Consider the following 18081-nt stretch of genomic DNA (forward strand, 5'->3'; position numbering starts at 1 on the left):
TTAACGCGGATGCACCCACTTTGATGATTGGTGGTACATCTCCATCCCCACGGCTAACGTCCCTGCTAAATGATTAAACAAACCCTTGTGGTAGCTGTAGTAGTTAACCGTGAAAGCGTAATCAGAGAACGAGGTGTGATAGCCAGAAGAGCGTCGCATATTGGACGCTGAACTTGGTCGCCATCCTACTGCATGTTAAAATATGATTGAACACCGCGGCCGCACTAGAGGGAAACGCAAAGCGCGTCGTGCCGCCCCGGTAGCCCGGCCGCAATTTTTCTCGGGGCGAGCGCGTAGGCGGGGAACGCGACGTTACAGCCAGGTGACGCAGGTGCGCGTCGCAGAGCTATTTTTGGTTTGATTAGCGTGATGCTATGAGCGAGGCCGACGCTTTTACGACGCTTGCGTTAAGGTTGCCATCTCGCGCTATGTTAAGGCACTGTCAAAATTGCAGTTCTATAAAACGCGCCGAATGGGACGAACGTGTAACGCGTTGCAGGTACTAATCGCGGAAGCCACAGTAATGATGAATTCCTTTGCTTTGCCGCTCCCAGAGGGCAACACCACCCCGCCGACCGGGATAGTGGTAGATATAAAAGGTGCATTTGTAAAGTCTCGAGAGTCTGTGACCGTGGCGCAGTGGATAGCGCGCCCGGCATCTGTTGTTGCGGACCGAGCGGTCGTTGGTTCGATGAAGGAAATTTTTTTCTTTGCCAACTGATCATGTACATTTTTTCGACGTCATTTCCGTCAGGGAAATACGTCACTGAAGTCTTGGTGGACCCCGGCATAAAACACTTTCGTGTTAAAAGATAGTTGATCCCTCCTTCATAGGAATCGGAATAGCACGAAAGTAAAGCGTGCCCTTGCAGAAGTAACTGAATTGATATAAGAGAGTTTTCACAATGCATATTGGTGTCTGGCAGCGATAGCACCGTTTACCGTGTACTTAGCTTTAGGTGCACGTTAATGAACCCCAGGTAGTCGAAATTTTCGGAGCCCTCCACTACGGCGTCCCTCATAATCACATCGTGGATTTGGGAAGTTAAACCCCAGATATTATTATTATTATTATAGCACCGTTTAACGTGGATGCACCCACTTCGATGATTGGTGGTACATCTCCATCCCGATGACTAACGTCCATGTTAAATGATTAAACAAACCCTTGTGGTAGCTGTAGTAGTTAACGGTGAAAGCGTAATCAGAGAACGAGGTGTGATAGCCAGAAGGACGTCGCATACAGGCACCGTGCAGTCGAGTTCTCACGTGTGACTGCAGCGCCAGAATGCACAGCCTAGCGGATAAAGAAAGCAACGCTGAGACGGCCCAGGGACAAAATAAAACGCGATCCGCGTCTCTCCGCCTCTGCATGAGTGTGCAGACTGTGGCCGGGCCAGAAGGGGGGACGCGACCGAGCGTCTGTTTTCTGCCTGCCCCTAGCGGCCAATATCAGCCAACTTGAGACGGCCCACAGCGAGCGACGCAGCTCCCTCTGGTCAGTGGACGGTGCCTATTGGAGGCAGAATTTGGTCGCCATCCCGCCACATGTTAAAATGTGGTTGAACACCACGGCCGGACTAGAGGGAAACGCAAAGCGCGTCCTGCCACCCGGGTTGCTCAGCCGCGATTTTTCTCGGGGCGAGCGCGTCAGTGGTGAACGCGGTGTCACAGCCAGGTGAGGCAGGCGCGCGTCGCAGAGCTATTTTTGGTTTGGATTAGCGTGATGCTATGAGCGAGCCCGACGCTTTTACGACGCTTGGTCTATGATCGCCATCTCGTGGTGTGTTAAGGCATTGACAAAATTGAATTTCTATTGAAAACGCGCCGAAGGGGACGGACGTGTAACGCATTGCAGGTGCTAATCGCGCAGGCTACAGTAATGACGAATTACTTTACTTTAGCGCTTCCAGAGGGCAACACCACCCCGCCGTCCGGGAGAGTGGTAGATATAAAAGGCGCGTTTGTAAAGCCTCGAGAGTCTGTGGCCGTGGCGCAGTGGATAGCGTGCCCGGCATCTATTGTTGCGGACCGAGCGGTCGTGGGTTCGATGCCCGTTGACGGAACCTTTTTTTCTTTGACATCTGATCGTGTAAATTTTTTCTACGTCATTTCCGTGACGGAAATACGTCACTGAAGTCTTGGTGGACCCCGGCATAAAACACTTTCGTGTTAAAAAAGGCGGAAACAAAGGTAGAACGGCAGGGGCCAATTTAATGCTCACGTACTCCGCCGCAACCCCACGGGTAAAGTCTATATGAAGCCGTCACTTCAACATACTTAAACAGAGTAGTCAACTCTCTACCGTATTTCAACCCCGCCCAAGGTGGTTTACCGAAGAAATAAAAACCTGGGATACTAGCTGGGCAGGGCGAAAACACACAAATCCGACCACCATCAGGGCTGCAGACCATGCGGGAAACCTTGTCGCATGGTGCGCAAACAGATGGTGACCACAAATACGGCCGACACCTCCTATTCGGACTGAGTATAAAATATAAAGACGACCTTAACTGTGACTCGGCCAAACTTGTGTACAAAATTCGCTGTGATTACGTTTCAACAACTAAAGTCACATGTGAAAGGCCTCCCTAATTTGCCGTTCTCCAAACATATTAACCTGCCTGCTGACACTTTCGAGCACATAAGTGTTATACTTCTACGATCCGGCTTTCACAACACACGGGAGCGCGAACAGCATTTGGAGTCATATTTCATAAACAAATTCAAATCACTCTCCCACGGAATCAACGAGAGCCCTGGGCGACTGACGTGCCTCCGTGACCAATCGTAGCAACCAGAAAGGGAATAAATAAATTTATTTAGTTATGCACACGCGAGTTCGGACGCACGGAACGCTAAATAAACGAGCGCTTGCGTGAAAATAGATAAAATCGGTGCCACATGCACCAACCAACTCGCGCTCTTTTTGTTCTCGTGTTTTCTTTCTTTTTCTATTCTTTTTTTCTATCTGGTTTTACTTGTTCTGTATGAAAAAGAGGGCGGGGTACTTTTAGCCTTGTATCGTGGCCTAAGTTTTCTCAAAGCTGGAGCTGGTCGTATGCATGTCTTCTCGTGTGTGAAATGCCCGGCGCCGCGGGATAACCGCCGAACGATCTGAACTGGGACTCCGTATGTGTGATGTGTAGAAGCGGCAATTCTCCTTTCCCCTTTCCTTGGTCGCTTGCTCAGGCTGCCCTTCTTATCTACCCCATGAAGATAAGACAACGATAACCCGCCCGCCTCGCCCACCTCCGGCGGCGCTCCGTCTTTCCTCCCTCGTTTTGCAGCCGCTCACGAATGTCCCAGCAAAGCAATTGTCGGTGTTTTCTCTCTTTCTCTCTTTTCTCCCTCTCTTTCTCCCTTTTTTTGAAGTTCTCGTTTGGCCCCCAAACTTGGTGGGCGGCCGTTGTGCTGCGGGTTGTGCCATGCCATTTCAATTACAGCTCCGATGAAGCCTGGACCGCCAGCCGAAACTTTTATAATAAAATAAATATTTGTTTTGTTTCCTATATTGGAGTACGATGTTTTTCACAATTTTGATTACGGTAGCTAGAAGCAGTTCTCTTTGTCCGTGGGTATATATATATATATATATTTATATATATATATATATATATATATATATATATATATATATATATATATATATATATATATATATATATATATATATATATATATATATATATATATATATATATATATATATAGCTGCCGTTCCATGCCACTGAACGATATTTGAGCGTATATTTGACTCGTGGCTACATTTACAGATAGAATCAGTCCCTAGGGCGCAACACTGAGCCGCTAAGTATGCACCAAGAGTAGAAGCACGCAGTTTGTTTAAGATGCACGCTTCTACTCGTGGTGCATACCGCTCGGCGTGGATCTGGCTGATTTTTTCTGTACTTTTCTCTTTAGTCTTTTCTGCTGAGTGTGCTTTGGTTTTCATTCATGACATTTCCGTAAGGTTTGGCGATACGAATTTTCTACGATATTTCTTATAGCGCCCTTGCATTTTTGCACTTGCAGTCAGCATTTACAAATACGAGCTGCACAGCAATAAAATCATAGTTGCCGTCCAGCGTCTTTGTTGCGTGCATATACTTTTGCCTGTCCGCCTCGGTAGTACAGTAATTTCACAGTGCTCGGCTGTTGACACGGGAGTCCCGGGTTTGATCCCGGCCGCGGCAGTCGCAGTACCCGTGTACTGGCTGCACGATGTCAGTGAACATTAAAGAATACCAGTTGTTTGAAATTTCCGGAACCCTACACTACGGCGTGCTTCATAATCATATCGCGGTAATAATAATAATAATAATATCTGGGGCTTTACGTCCCAAAACCACGATATGATTATGAGGGACGCCGTAGTGGAGGGCTCCGTGCATTTCGAACATCTCCTGTTCTTTAACGTACACTCACATCGGACAGCACACAGGCCTCTACCATTTCGCCTTCATCTAAATGTGACCGCCACGGCCAGGATCGAACCCGTGGCCTTCCGGTCAGAAGCCGATCACCGTAACCACTGTTCCACCGAGGTGGACTCATATCGTACTAGTGGCACGCGGATAACTTTGGCCAAAGGCTCATTCACAGTTGCGACTAGCTTCTGTCACGCGACCATTTGCGACTGGCGGCCATAAAGCGACGCAAGACGAGTGATGTTCACACCTGCGTGCCGGCCACCGCGCTGGCCCAGTGATTACCGTGTTTGACTGCTGATCCGAATTAGGCGGGTTGGATTCCCGTCCGGGGCGGTCGCATTCCGATGGAGGCAAAATTCCGGAGTCACGTGTTCTGTAGGATGTCAGGGCAAGTTGAAGAACCCCCAGGTCATTGAAGCTATACGAAGCCCCCAGTCCCAAAGCCCTCAAAGCCCGAGTCGCTTTGGAAAGCTGGGACGCCTCAGAACGACTCAAGCTTGCTTTGGAACGAACACCTGATTCGCAAAGCAAACCCCAGGGTTACAAACCCCAAGCAAATTACAGGTTCCTTTTGGCACGCTAAGAGATAACTTGCCGCCGGCAGGGTCCGAACCTGCCACCTTCGAATAACGCGTCCGATGCTCTACCACTGAATTGCGGCGGCGGTCATCTACCCGTCCACATTATAGGGTATATATTGCCACGCTCGCTTCTTCTTTTATTTTGATGTGTTCGAGTTTGACCAGCAAGGACGGTTATCAACGCTCGACGCTGGCCGTGAAGCAGTGTTCGAGAAGCTTCACGATTTTAGTAGATCGCTTTGTTAAGATTGCGTGCCGCACGCGAATGTTCCAGCTTTGTCGAGAGATAACGCCGCCACCAGCGATATTGCTGGAAAGTTCCATAGCGCCTGTATAAAAGCCGACGCGCTTGACCGCTTGTCAGTTGATCGACGGACGACGCCCTGTTCGCCGCTATATTTGTACAGCGTGTATTGCTGTAGTTCTAGTTCTCATTTTCCGGCCACAAGTTCGGCCAAATAAACAGTTTCATCCTGCAAACGCCGACTGCTGTCTTCATCGACGTCACGACCACGTGACATCTGGTGGAGGTGCTGCTTCGCTCATGTTCCGGTCGCCCCCGTCAGGCCGTGAACCCAGTCCGGGCCGCAACGAAGACATCGGCGCCTACCCCGAACAGCGAGCAAGCCGCAGGACACAAGGACTACCTCCAGAATACCAGCCTTTACCCGACAAGACCAGGAAGACCCCGACCATGACCAACACAACAGCGACAATGACAGCAAACATGCCGCTTGCACCCGTGCTGCTACAGCGCCCAAAGGAACCACCAACCTTTCACGGATCATCTGCTGAAGACCCGGAAAGTTGGCTGGAGAAGTACGACCGCGTCGCCATTTTTAACGAATGGACCGATGAACACAAGTTAAGACACGTCTACTTCGCCTTGGAGGACTCTGCCCGAACTTGGTTCGAGAACCAAGAGCGAAGCCTCACGACGTGGGACTTTTTTCGCGCAAGATTTCTTGCCACATTCACGAGTGTCGCCCGCAAGGAGAGGGCCGAAGCTCTAATGGAAACCCGTGTGCAGCTTCCAAGCGAGAACGTGGTGCTGTACGCGGAAGAGATGAGCAGACTGTTCCGACACGCCGACCCAGCCATGCCCGAGGACAAGAAAGTCCGCTTGCTCATGCGAGGGGTAAAGCAAGAGCTCTTCGCTGGGCTAATGCGGAACCCACCGTCGACAGTCCAAGAGTTCGTCTCAGAGGCGACGACGATTGAGAAGACGTTGGAAAAGCGCAACCGGCAGTATAATCGCCGATCGATTCAAGACAACCCAGTTGTTCATGCTGTCGGCTCCGACGACCTGCGCGAAACGATCCGAGCGATCGTGCGGGAAGAACTGCGCAAGCTCTTACCCTCACCACAGCCTGAAGTTGCGTCGATCGCTGACATCGTCCGAGAGGAAATCCAGCAGTCTCTGGGCACCCCCGAGTCAGCGCAGCCGCAGCTGCAAGCAGTGACCTATGCTGCTGCAGCCCGACGCAACGTCCCCCCTCCTCGCCCAAGTCAAGACGCCGCGCCGCCTCAACAGTTCCGCCGCCAGGCACCACCGCCGCCGCCACCGACGTCATACCGCCCGCCAGCCGGCCAACGATACACGCCGAGGAAGACCGACGTCTGGCGCGCCCCCGACCACCGCCCACTCTGTTACCATTGCGGAGAAGCTGGCCACACTTACCGCCGCTGCCAGTACCGACAGATGGGACTGCGTGGATTCGCCATCGACGCGCCGCGTCCACAGCGAGGGGAAAAACCACGTGACATCGCCGACTACCTCGCGGGAACGCAATGGACGCCCCGACAACCTTCCCGTTCGCCGTCGCCAGGCCGCTACGTCTCTCCCCAACGCCGACCATACACTGGCCCAACTCGGGGCCGGTCACCTAGCCCGTATCCGGAAAACTAAGGACAGCAACCGATGGAGGTGCGGTTGCTGTACGACGAAATACCGAAGATCCTCCGCCGCCGACGACGACGCCACGACGAAACCTTTAGGACACGACGCGAACCAGACAGAGCCCTGACGAAGAAACCTCGCGGATCGATGTAGAACTGACGACGCAACGTGGAAGCAGCGGTACAAACCGACGTAGCCGCGACCCGACGCCGCGGCCTAACTGCAACGCAAGACGACGAACTAGCGACCTCGACGTTCTTATCGACGGCCACAGCATGACAGCCCTCGTCGACACTGGAGCCGACTATTCTGTCATCAGTGGACCGTTCGCCACGAAGCTGAAGAAAGTTAGGACAGCCTGGGAAGGCCCCGAAATCCGGACAGCCGGAGGTCACCTCGTAACGCCAGAGGGAATCTGCACAGCGAGACTCACCATTAACAACAGGATTTATCCCGCGAACTTCGTAATTCTGCCGCGTTGCTCGAGAGATGTCATCCTTGGTATGGACTTCTTAGGCCTTCATGGTGCAATCATCGACCTGAGGTCTAAGTCAATAACACTGTCCACGGAAAAGGCACTACCGCCGCACACTCCGCCAAGAAAGCACGCCTTGAATGTGCTGGAAGACCAGGTCACCATTCCACCTCGCTCCAGCGTCATCATTTCCGTTGGCACTCAGAAATCAGCAGACCTCGAAGGCGTTGTTGAAGGCGACAAGCACCACTTGATTAACCGCAAGATTTGCGTCGCAAGAGGAGTAGCAGAGCTGCGGGCAGGGAAAGCAACAGTTATGCTCACGAATTTCAGCAACGAGTACAAGCACGTGAGCAAAGGCACGACGGTCGCCTACATCGAATAAATCGTAGAAGCCAGCAATGCTTTCGGCCTCACCGATTCTCCCGAGCCTACTCCGACGAATAAATCGCCGCAACCAGCTTTCGACATCAATCCCAGCCTTCAGAAGCACAAACAAGAACAGCTCAAAACCCTGCTCTTGCAATACAAGGACTGCTTTTCGTTGTCGTCAAGAATTAGGCAGACTCCCGTGGCAAAACATCGCATCATAACAGAGGAAAGCGCCAGACCACTCCGTCAGAGCCCGTACAGAGTTTCGACGCGAGAACGCGAGGCCGTGAAGAAACAGGTTGACGAAATGCTACGCGACGACATCATCCAGCCGTCGAAGAGTCCGTGGGCATCCCCGGTGGTGCTAGTGAAGAAGAAGGATGGGACTCTACGTTTTTGCGTCGATTATCGTCGCCTGAACAAAGTCACGAAGAAGGACGTGTATCCCCTTCCCCGGATAGACGACACCCTGGATCGATTACACAACGCAAAGTACTTTTCGTCGATGGACCTCAAGACCGGTTACTGGCAAATAGAAGTCGACGAGAGAGACCGAGAAAAGACTGCTTTTATAACACCAGACGGCCTGTTCGAGTTCAGGTCATGCCCTTTGGTCTTTGCTCGGCACCTGCGACTTTTCTACGGGTTATGGACACAGTACTGGCCGGCTTGAAGTGGCAGACGTGCCTCGTGTACTTGGACGACGTCGTTGTGTTTTCCTCAAACTTCGACGAACACCTTCGGCGCCTTGAAGTTGTACTTCAAGCAATCAAGACCTCCGGACTCACCTTGAAGCCTGAAAAGTGCCGCTTCGCGTACGAGGAGCTCTTGTTCTTGGGTCACGTGATCAGCAAGGATGGTGTTCGCCCGGACCCGCGGAAAACAGCTGCCATCGCTGACTTCCCGACGCCCACCGACAAGAAGGCCGTACGCCGTTTCCTCGGCTTGTGCGCCTATTACAGACGTTTCGTCAAGGAATTTTCACGGATCGCCGAGCCACTGACGCAACTCACGAAGACCGACGTCGAATTCAGGTGGGAAACGTCGCAAGTTCAAGCATTTCAAGAATTGAAACGACGCCTGCAGACGCCTCCCATACTTCCGCATTTCGACGAATACGCCGATACGGAAATCCACACCGACGCAAGCAGCGTAGGACTCGGCGCCGTGCTTGTGCAAAAGACCGACGGATTCGAAAGGGTCATCAGTTATGCTAGCCGGTCGCTATCAAAGGCAGAAATCAACTACTCCACAACAGAAAAGGAGTGCCTGGCCATCATCTGGGCTACATCGAAGTTTCGCCCCTACCTCTACGGCCGGCCCTTCAAAGTTGTGAGCGACCACCACGCCTTGTGTTGGCTAGCTAACTTGAAGGACCCTTCAGGTCGCCTCGCACGGTGGAGCCTACGACTTCAAGAATTTGACATAACCGTCGTTTACAAGTCCGGAAGAAAACACTCCGACGCTGACTGCCTGTCCCGCGCCCCCGTCGACCCACCGCCGCAGGACGACATGGAGGATGACTGCTTCTTGGGAACCATAAGTGCCGAAGACTTCGCCGAACGACAGCGAGCGGACCCAGAACTCAGGGGCCTTGTGGAATACCTCGAGGGCAGGACCACCGTTGTTCCCAAGGCATTCACGCGAGGACTGACGTCGTTTTTCTTGCGCATCGGTGTTCTCCTTAAGAAGAACTTCTCGCCGCTTCGAGCCGATTCCCTTCTCGTAGTGCCCTCGACACTGCGACCAGAGGTCCTCCAGGCTCTGCATGACGACCCGATGTCTGGACACCTGGGTGTTTCTCGCACGCTCGCAAGAATACAGGAAAAGTACTACTGGCCGCGCCTTGTCGCCGACGTAACTCGCTACGTCAAGACCTGCCGGGACTGTCAGCGACGCAAGACACCGCCGACTAGGCCAGCCGGACTTCTGCAGCCTATCGAGCCACCTCAACGGCCGTTCCAGCAAATTGGGATGGACTTACTGGGGCCGTTCCCGACGTCCAATACCGGAAACAAATGGATCGTCGTAGCTACCGACTACCTCACCCGCTACGCCGAGACAAGGGCCCTACCCAGAGGCAGTGCCGCCGAGGTAGCAAAGTTCTTCGTTGAGAACATCCTCCTGCGTCATGGCGCCCCAGAGGTCCTCATCACCGACAGAGGTACGGCGTTTACTGCTGACCTAACTCAGGCAATACTGAGATACAGCCAAACAAGCCACCGCCGGACCACAGCGTACCACCCACAGACCAATGGCCTCACCGAGCGGCTAAACAAGACCATCGCCGACATGCTGGCCATGTATGTCGACGTCGAACACAAGACGTGGGATGCCATCCTTCCGTATGTGACCTTCGCATACAACACGGCCATGCAAGAAACGACGCAAATGACGCCGTACAAGCTGGTCTACGGAAGGAGCCCGGCAACGACGCTCGACGCAATGCTACCAACCGCCACCGACGAAGATGATCTCGACGTTGCCGCCTATTTGCAACGCGCCGAAGAAGCTCGACAGCTCGCCCGCCTGCGCATCAAGAACCACCAGAGGGTCGACAGCCGTCACTATAATCTTCGACGACGCCACATGGAGTACCAACCCGGTGACCGTGTGTGGGTCTGGACGCCGATACGCCGACGTGGGCTCAGTGAAAAACTTCTTCGGCGATACTTCGGCCCATACAAGGTGCTTCGACGTCACGGCGCTCTTGACTACGAGGTCGTCCCGGACGGCATTACGAACTCCCAGCGACGCCGCGCACGACCTGAAGTCGTCCATGTCGTGCGCCTTAAGGGGAGACGCGGGTCTTGGAACGGTCAAAAATGGTCAAAAAATCGATTTTTCGCAAAGCTTATTTTCGAGGCGTTTGTACTTCTGAGCACCTACTCTCAAATTGCTAACGCTAAATTCGGTCGGGAAACGCGATAAAATCGGCTTTCAAAGCACCCCGGCAGCACTAAAATGTCCCCAAAAGGACGAAATTTGTTCGAACTTCCCGCGCGCGCCATGAGCGTTGCAGCGGGCCGAGCGCCGCCATCTTGGGCTAGATTTGAAGCTGTTTTCTTTGTGCACATTTTGCGCCATCTCAAAATGGCGTCGCTCAAGCAGGACGGCCGCCGTCGCGGGTTTTCTGAAGGTCGTTTCCAGGCCACTGATTGGCTCTCACGCGGCGCGCTTTTCAAGCGCGCCTTTCCGAGTCTCCCATTGGCTGGCGCGACCGACACGTCATTTTTTTTTCTTTGTGTTTGGTTCTCCGCCGTGGCTGTCCGTTTGTGTGCGCCTGCTTTTGCGATCGTGCGTGTTTCTCGACGGACCGTGTCTCTACTTTGTGCCGGTAGTTTTTCCACGCGATCGAGATGCCTGGAGACTCTCGTCTGAAACCATCGACGCAACGAGCTTTTGGAAGCCGTAAAAAACGGGCTTGGAACAAGAAGGCGCCGGCTACAAGTGCACCGTCGGCAGCGGAGTTGGAGTCGCGGCCGGACCCTTTGGACCTGCCGGGAACTTCAACTGACGACACCGTGGGACCAAGTTCGACTAGCGAAACACTTCGGGTTGATGCCGCGTACTACTCAACGGCGGAGCAGGCGCAGCGAGTTGAGAGATCGGCGCAAACGAAGACCGTTCTGTCTGGAAAGTCGGCTACCCAGCGCAAGTTCGACCTTCTTGGAGTAAGCGCGGAGTGCCAGACCGGTGACGCCGGGACCGATTTTTTGCTCGTCGATATGAAAGTTTTGAATAACTTTTTTGCACAAGCGAAGTGCGACAAATGCGACGCAAAAAGTCTCAGCGTGAGGAAGGCAACGGACAAGGAGTACGGCCTTGCGGTAAAGCTTATTTTTTCTTGCAGCAGTTGTGATTTCGAGAAGAAGCAATTTTCTTCTCCGAGAGTGAGCGGAACTGCCACCATCACTCCCTTCGAAGTCAACATGAGGGCCATGAAGGGGATACAGATGATAGGCAAAGGTGTTACTGCCCTTTCGGACTTTAGTGCGTGTATGAACCTTTCGCACCGAGGCTTGCACCACAAGACGTTTCAGGGACACCTAAAAAGTTTAGTGAAAGCCTGCGAAAACACAGCGACTGAAAGTGAAGCTGCTAGTGTGGCAGTAATAAAAGAGCTGTATACAGACTTCCTGAACCCCATAGGGAACATCGATGTTGTGTTCGACGGCTCATGGATGACGCAAGGTCGGAGCTCACACATAGGTGTGGGCTGCATCATTGAGCTCTACACTGGCCTTGTAATTGACCATGTTGTTTACTCAAACTTTTGTCTCGGCTGTGCCCTGGGACCACAGCCGCAAGACGAAGGGTACACCGACTGGCTGGCAACCCACGAGTGCCAACGAAACATCGAATGCAACTCTGGCCACATGGAAGTAGAGGCTGCGCTGACCATGTTTCAGAGGTCCTGGGCCAAGCATGGTCTGCGCTACACGACTGTGCTCTCTGATGGAGACAGCCGCACTTTTCATGCCTTGTCCGAAGCCGAGGTGTACGGCTTTATCCAAATAGACAAAAAGGACTGCATCAACCATGTCCACAAGCGAATGGGTGCAGCTTTACGGAACCTTGTGGACAAAAAGAAGGCTCAGGGTGAGTCTCTTGGGGGTAGAGGAAAGCTCACACAAGAGAAGATCAAGAAGATCGCGAATTACTACGGATATGCCCTGAGGAGCAATATCAATGACGTGCCAGCTATGAAGAGGGCAGTCGAAGCTACACTGCTGCACATGACATCGACAGATGATGCACCAAAGCACTCAAAGTGCCCCGAGGGTGCTAGCTCTTGGTGCAAGTACAATAGAGCCTTGGCCAATGGGGAGAGTCCACCTTCACACAAGAATGCCCTGCCGGCTTGTGTTGGGGCTGCTCTGGAGCCAGTCTTTGCGAGGCTCAGTGATGAGAGCCTGCTGGCACGGTGCTGTGAAGGGAAGACCCAGAACGCGAGTGAGAGTCTTCATTCAGTCATCTGGACCCAAACTTCAAAGAATGGGAACGCTTCGCTGGAAAGTGTGAAGCGAGCTGCCGCTGAGGCTGTTGCCATCTACAACCAAGGAAGAAGGGCAACCAACGAGTCCATTGCTGCAAGTTTGGGCTATATTGCTGGGGATTGCCTTGTTCGACGAAGCCTAGAAAAAGACTCTCTGCGTTTACGCAAGGCAAATGCAACTCATCTGAAGAGCACCAACACAAAAAAGACTCTTGCAAGGAGACACAAAACGGGTGCAACTGAAGATTACAGTCCTGGACTACTTTGAAGGTATTCTCTCAAGCATAGCAACCTATTACCCAGGGTAACATGCTGCCTAACATCTAGAAGGTTCTTCCTAAAGACTGAAAAGACATGAGCAGCCAGTCGCTTGAGCCTCATACCCCATGGCTTTTCCAGAACCCCCCAGCCGCTTGTCATGGTGGGGTTTTGATCATGCTTTGCACATTGGAAAATTTTTTTAGATATGATTCCTTGGGTGGAACAAGACACTTTCTGTTTTGTTTTGAAGGGAAACAGATGGGGAACATGTGAATAAAATTTATGGTTAAAGGTTCCTTTTAGAAATTTATACAGTGCGTGTCAATCTTCAAACGCGATTTTCTCAGCTTCACATTTTTTGCCAACTTGACCAGCCTTACGGATCTTTTCATTATGTTTTTGTAAGGTAATTTTGATAAATTTTATACCGTTGAATTCGTAAGAAATAGGACTGTGGAGCTATGCTATTTTTTTGTGGCTAAGATGAACATATGAAATTTTGTGAACAATAATGTGAGCTAATTGCATTTCAAGATTACACAATGTCAATACAATTGAAAGTTCTTATATGATGATATATCTCAGTGACAATATAAATAGCATAGCTCCACATGGCAGGTCTTTGGCTACAGCTGCATCTTAAACAGAACCTAAAAATACTGAGGGAAAGTGTCTTAATGACCCGTAAGAAATTACCTAATTAGATTTCACTTATGCTCTCACAATTTGATAACTAATTGAAGTACATGAAAACTAATTATATTTTGAAAACAGGAGGAAGAAATACATATACACACCCAATTTCATTACAATATCTCCAATAATAAAACTTTTCGTTTCGAGACCAGTGTCTCCCCTTAAGCCGTTTTTTGCGCGTTAGCGAACCTGAGAACTCTACTTTTTCCTTTTTTATTGTAATTTATTTGTGTATGCACTTGTTTTTCCTTTGCATGTTCTGTTGCAAGCATCGGGACGATGCTTTTTCAGAGGGGGGCAATGCCACGCTCGCTTCTTCTTTTATTTTGATGTGTTCGAGTTTGACCAGCAAGGACGGTTATCAACGCTCGACGCTGGCCGTGAAGCAGTGTTCGATAAGCTTCACGAGTTTAGTAGATCGCTTTGTTAAGATTGCGTGCCGCACGCGAATGTTCCAGCTTTGTCGAGAGATAACGCCGCCACCAGCGATATTGCTGGAAAGTTCCATAGCGCCTGTATAAAAGCCGACGCGCTTGACCGCTTGTCAGTTGATCGACGGACGACGCCCTGTTCGCCGCTATATTTGTACAGCGTGTATTGCTGTAGTTCTAGTTCTCATTTTCCGGCCACAAGTTCGGCCAAATAAACAGTTTCATCCTGCAAACGCCGACTGCTGTCTTCATCGACGTCACGACCACGTGACAATATGTACATTTAAATCTAGGAGTGTTGGCCAGCGCCAATCGCAGCCATGGCGGCGAGGCTGCGATGGGCGCTGATATGATTGGGAAAAGCACTGCCGAAATTCCATTAATTTATTCTATGTATCAGTCAGACGTCGAGTGTCTTACGTACGTGTTTCATTGCCGGAATATCACGCGTGCGCGCTTCTGAGTAGTTTTGCTGAAGTGCTTAGTTTTTCCTAAACACGGGATACACTTGTTATGCAATACAGCATTAGACGTTTGAATGTTTGTCGCCGAAGCTGCAGAAAGCAGCTACATGGATTGGTGTAATAGCACAAACAAGCAATTGCATGTATTGTATCGTGCTAATGCCGCACGTACGATTCGGGGCGCGAAGTATCGCCGACTGAATAGCTTGTGTTCTCTTGTTAGTTTCAGCTATGACAATGGCTAACAGTTATCACTAGCACAGTCACTTTTCTACCCATAATGGTGGCCTTCAGAATAATGAGTGACTCACATTAGATGGCCACTTCGTTGACCAGTTGTTCAACGCTATGAAAGTGTTGAAACTTTATAACACATAACATTAACTCAATGGGCCAAATTCAAAGTACTTCTTTTTTGTAATTGTTTTCCCATTGGTCGGCCCATTTCATTAATAAATTCAGCATCAGGATTCGTCCAAAGATTCCCGCACGAATGCTTTTAGCGGAAGAAGTTTAATGTGAAAACTAATTCTATGCATAAAACGCAACTTTACATGATATTGCCCCGCGCACTCCTTTCTATGTTTTGTGTTACCGCCCCCTTACACGTGTTACTACTGCGTTGCGCAAGCCGCGCCAGAATGACTGGGAACCTTCCAGATTGTAGTAGCTCATTTTGTTAAGATTGCGCACATGACGCGAATAGTCAAGATTATTCCAGAGCTTGGGCGACCGCCAGTGACAAGGCTTGAAAGTTCGGTGCATGATGTATAAATGACGACGCGTCCCAGCGATGATCACATTATCGACGGCCGACTCTGTTCTGCATTATCAGTGCGCGGTGCGTATTGCTGTAGTTTGACTTTCCGTTTCCCGGCAACAAGTTCGGCCAAGTAAAGAGTTTCATCTCCTTTACGTCATTTCAGCCCCTGACTGTGTGGTGCGAGTGCTCATAAACTTCAAATAATAATAATATCTGGGGTTTAACGTCCTTAAACCACGATATGATTATGAGAGACACCGTAGTGGAGGGCTCCGAAAATTTCGACCACCTAGGGTTCTTTAACGTGCACCTAAATCTAAGTACACTGGCCTCAAACGTTTTCGCTCCCCTCGAAAATGCAGCCGCCGCGCCCGTGATTCGATCCCGCGACCTTCGGGTCAGCACTCGAGCGCCATAACATCTAGACCACCGTTGCGGGTGCTCATAACCTTCAAGGATAGTTTCTTGTGTGTGCACAAGTATTTACACGCGCGCGTGTTGTGGTCAACCGTAACAAGTGCATATGCTTCAGTGATGTCACATATTTTACCTTGTGAAACTAGCAAAATGAAAAGAAGTCGTGCTGCTAAGCTAGTTGGTTCATTACTTGAGAAAAAATAGCTATGCCGCAAAAAAGCACGTGACGAAGTGAAGACGCGTTTTTTCGTTCGAATGCTTTCAAATTAACCAGCCTGCCGACAATCTTTAACGAACTTACAAACCCGTGTTTGCCGCGTGTTCGTGTTTTCACTTTGCCGCCGTCCTTTTTTGCGCCATACCTATCTTCCTCAAGTAAAAATCTTGTTCAACGTTTGCTTTCCACGTGCTTTTAGAAACAGTCGCATTTAATATTGTCATATTGCACGTGAAATGCGATAAAATGTGGTTCCGACGGAGTGTACGCAAAGTTTTCATGTAGCGACACGCTGCAACAAGCGATGCATTGGACATTCGACGAACGCCTTTCTCAAACGGCATGCCCATAGACGCCATGCTGGGGAGAACGTCACCATTGCCGGAGGCTGAGCCGTGCTCCGAATTTTTTTCGTCTTGTTCAACCACGCACCCCCCCCCCTCGTTCAGCGTCATTGTCATTGTCGCAAAACTCGCTTGACCAGGCAGGGTAGGAGCCGCCGGAGGGTTAATCGTGGTTGAGGGAGCACGTTTTTTCGCTCCGGCCAGCAGAATTCTTCAAGTGTCGCTTTGCTGACATGCCTGGCGGAAAGTCAAAATCGTGTGCGAGAAGGATACGCGGTAGGATTGCGGCACTGTTTTCGGCAGAGATCACTGCAGTGAGCAACCAGTGGCCCCGTGCTTCCATATTGGACTCGCTTGCCTTATATAAGGCCAGTGTTGACTGCTCTTACGTCTCATCAGATTTTTGTAGTCTTCTTATCGCGAATTTGCTATTGACCATCCATTTTTGTGTATTGTGTTACTGTGGTGCGCTTGTGTTTTTTATTCGCTCGTGTTCTTACCAGTCCATCGGGCAGGCGTGAGAGGTTTCCATGCATGATTCTTTTCGATTGCAATCTTACCTTGAGGTTAACAGTGCGTACGTGCGTGTCTACCTTGTTTATATGTAGAGTTCATGAGATCTACGTCAGTGGGGCCGACACCACGCCAGCATCGGCGAGCTTACATAGGCCCAACGACGGCTTGCCATCATCGGCTGATTAACGGCAGGCCCGTCTCGGACCGATGCTTGCTAGATTGCATCGGCCCAACGCCGGTAAGCCCAGATCGGCCGAACGCCGGCTAGCCGACATCGGGCCGATGCAGGTGAGAGTAGCGCGAGCGTGATTTGACGACGTGGGGCCAATATTGCTGCCGACGTTTGCCAACGTTGGGCCGAGATCGGTCCAATGCCGGTGTGCTGCCTGTGTGGGCTAGTGATTCATAATTCTCGATACTGGCGGAAAATAATTCGCTGATGCTGCTGGTGAGTTAGTGTTGTCTGTACTTAGTTTCACTCATCAGGTGCAACGCTGTAGAGGGTATGCAAGAAGTTCGGTCAGCAAAATGAGTGGTCCGCGCGTTTGTCGTTTGCATTTCGTCGTTGTAAGCGCTCGTGCGAGCCGAGCACGAGCCTGCGCGTCAGGCGTCGCGATAGGCTGCCAGTTTTGCCCCCCCCCCCCCCAAAAAAAAAACATTCAGGCCTGCGCGGTACACGCAGCACAGTCACAGCGAAAGCTGGAACAGTGGCTTTTCTAGAGCCCGTTGTAGACTCTCTTGCGGCAACTAATACAAGTACACATGCAAGGTACCCACTACGCCTAATCTTCGTGAAGCAGAGAAGCACTCGTTATGCCATTTATCGTCATTCTGCGGATACCCGTGGTACCCGCTATATATCTATAAGGCATTATGTGCACTTTGTTCGTGCTGACGCTGATCACGGAGAAGTATGGCTGAGCCCTTTGTAACGAGTTGGAAACATTCAACGACCCACTCGTTGCGTATCGGGCAAGGAATCGTGTTAACAAGCATTACGCATGTTTACACTATTCCTTGCACGATTTGACGCCTGCATATGGTACTTTTGCGAAAAACTTTCAAGCGCCAGCGTGGCTCTGTCAATAAACAAAAAAAAAAAAAAACCAGCGTGGCTCTGTGGTAGAATACTCGACTGCAACGCAGAGTGCCCGGGTTCAAATTCCATCCGATCCCAGGCATTCTTTCTTTAAATGCGAAGCATTTCTTAAC

The sequence above is a fragment of the Rhipicephalus sanguineus genome, chromosome 8 (assembly GCF_013339695.2).
Source record: "Rhipicephalus sanguineus isolate Rsan-2018 chromosome 8, BIME_Rsan_1.4, whole genome shotgun sequence".
Classification (NCBI taxonomy): domain Eukaryota; kingdom Metazoa; phylum Arthropoda; class Arachnida; order Ixodida; family Ixodidae; genus Rhipicephalus; species Rhipicephalus sanguineus.